This window comes from Uloborus diversus, chromosome 9 (genome assembly GCF_026930045.1).
Source record: "Uloborus diversus isolate 005 chromosome 9, Udiv.v.3.1, whole genome shotgun sequence".
Lineage (NCBI taxonomy): Eukaryota > Metazoa > Arthropoda > Arachnida > Araneae > Uloboridae > Uloborus > Uloborus diversus.
In genome coordinates this window covers 67,596,256-67,599,478 of record NC_072739.1, presented here as the reverse complement: position 1 = coordinate 67,599,478, position 3,223 = coordinate 67,596,256, and positions in this window count along the sequence as shown.

The following is a 3,223-nucleotide window of genomic DNA, read 5'->3' as shown; positions in this document are numbered from 1 at the left end:
GTCATTAAGTAAATTTTGATGACATTAAGAAGGGCTGTCTTCTAAAAGCACATTTTGGATTTTAAAGCGAACATTTTCAGGCTATGTTTGATTAAGTTAAGGTGAAAGGGATGAATCAGAGATTTAATTGGGTCCTTAAGATAGGTGGTTAAAACGGCAAAATTTTCCGAAATTAAAGTCTTAAAAACGCAATTTGAAGCCTTCTTTAGTCTCGTCAAGGAGGTCATGGCATCCTTTTGGATCTTCGTTTTAGAGCGACGTTAAAATCTATTACTCGGGGCAAGAGCCCTGATCTGAAACCGGGCAGTTCATTCGAGATTTTAATTCGAAAAAAATGCTGTAAAGGGGGAAAATTACTAAATTTTAGTTCGTCATTCATATATGTTTGATTCTCAGGGGGGTCGCAATTTTCCAATGTCTCTTCACGCATCCGCGATTGTTGAAATCATAATTTGTTGTTTGAAATACTTGCGAGAGTATCTAATCAGTACTAATAAGTATAGCTTTTTAAAAATATAATATATAAAATATGTCTTAATTGTTTAGGTCTATAAAAGCTTGGGGGGTAAACATTAGTGCAGAGCCCGATCATTCTGATGTTGGACACGGGGCACAGTTCTATTTCAGGGCCCCCCTAGGGCCCGACTTAGATTTTTGAAGACATTAGGCATGAAATTTATTTTGCCCCCCGCCCTCCCCCATTCCTGCTTATTCTATATAATGAAGCTATAAAATATTTCGATACCATGCTAAATTCGGAAGGTACCTCATATCACAATAGTAGAGTATTATGCATTTAAAAAATAGATGAGATATTGTATACGATAGTTATATAAGATGTGGTTAAACTTTGCTCGTTGCATTAAACCGTAAATATCGAAGTTACCTATGATATAACTTTTAATAGTAAATACAGACTACACTTGGAGTGGTTTTAGGATTTGTAAAGACATCAAGTTTTTAAGGGGAATTTTATCAACAAATAAGAGATTTTTTGCTTCTCTTAGCATTTACACAAATCCACAAATATAAATGATATCTCTGTACTCTAGATTCTGAGTGAAAGCATTATTTATTTTTAATTATCATGATAAATTAAGGGGATTTTGGGCCCCCCTGAAATCTAAGAGGAGGGGCCTGTGCCCCTCATGCCCCTGCGCAGGGGCGGCATTTCAGCATTTCGTTTGGGGGGTCGAGTTTCTTGAACATGAATTTCCTTTAGTATGGTATAAAATAAATATTGGTTAACAGGAAGGAATAATAAAACAGTTTTAATGTTAAGAATAACCAGACTTGTTAAGTACAATTAAAATTTTTGCGACCAAAGCTTCAAATTCATTTTGTAACAAGTTATCTCACAAAATATCTCAGTACTAGTTTTTATTTTTTAGTAAAGTTTTAGTCTGCTATTCTTGGGGTCAGGAAGAACAGAAAATCTTGTAATTACATTCACTCAACATCCAGTGTTTTGTTTTATTTCCAGTACAGCTAAAGATGAAGGTCTTGCTTGCCGCATTTCGCTTCGAATTAATTCTCTAACTTCCTGAGATACAAAAGTCATCTTTAAAATGACTGACCAGATTGAAATAGAACAAAAAACAATGGAAGCAAGAAAGTTATGTTAAAAAATACACTTCCTTCAGATTTCTCTTTAAAATAACCAAGAAAGGGGTTTTAAATTGGGCTAGTATTTATTTTGCGTCATTAAAAAGTAAAGTCGTAATTCACAAAAGAATTACTTTTCCTTCATGCTGTAAATTTTTCTTGTAAGTGCAGTGGCGCAGCGAGGGGGGGGGAGTGAAAACACCCCCCATAGCCATTGGTTTTAACATAAACGCAAATTCTAATGCGGTAGTTTATGCATATGAAAGGGCTGTTTTGATCAAAAAATCCCCTTCAGAACGTATTTTTCATCAAAAAAAAAAAAAAAAAAAAAAAACCCTCCAGAACGTATTTTTGATTAAAAAAACCTCTTCAGAAGAAATTTCTGGCTGCGGTAGTGTATAAGTGTAATATTTTCTTTTTCGTTTCTTATAACCAATTTACATAATATTGAACTTAAGACCAAAGAGAAATGCATCTCATCAAATCCTGCCTCCATATCTCGAAAAACTGAATTGATTATTTTATTCAAAATATTAAATATTTTCACTAAACTTCATGTAGGGTTTTGTCACATCTTCTACATTGGCATACAGTAAAAACTGTTATAAAAAGTTCTGTCACAAAGTTCCACATTTGCTTCAAGCATTAGTGCGAAAATTACATAGAGTTTCAATTGTCAATTCAATAATTGAGATTGAAAATTTTATGATAGAGTGTAGCATTGTTCAAAAAACGCTCCGCAGGAAATAAAGTAAACAAAAATTCAAACTAAGGCTTATATATCAAAATAACATTAGATTTTCTATCATCGAGAAGGTCGCTTTCCAGTTATTCTTCCAGGGAGATTTTATAGGTTTAACTCTTGAATACCATTTGTGTCACTCAGAGATTGTCAAGTCAAGAGCCTGAAGATATATTTGTTGATGTGAAAGTTTTTTTTGATGTGGGAAGTTTATCAAAAAGAGCATATTTTTACAAAAAAGTTTGTATGAAAGCATACAATATTTCAAGTTGCTAAAATGTGTTTCAAGTACAGGGAAACAATGAACACTTACTAGCTAAGCATTAAATTATAATATGAGCATTAAATTTATGCAAAATGACATGGAGTTTACGCGTAAAAATTGCGCAGTCTCAACACTGTACGAGCATCTCATACAAGATGCACCATGATAGCATAGATTACACAATTTTTAAATATTTAATCTATAAGAAGAGATTACTTCTTTAGTTAAGGCAAACCATTATTCTCCGCATCAGTTTTTTTCTGTTCTGAAAATGCAGGCAAATGATTTTCTAAGTTATCTAAATTGAATTTACCCTTTTTTTTTTTTATTATTCTTAGTGAAAATTTTGGGGGTGCGACCGCCCCCTCTTGACCCCCCTATTTGCCGCCTCTGCCCCTGCGGCAATCAGGCTCTGCATTAGTGGCAAGGACGTAACTAGGTCATTTTCGAACAGGGGCAAGATCTCGCTTTGGCGCCCCCCCCCCCCTTGAAAAAAATTCTTTGATAATGTCCGCATATGACCTTTCAATAATAAATTACACAGAAAATCCACTGAAAACACGCCCACATACATACATCATTATCAATAGCGTCACTACGACGGGAAGGGG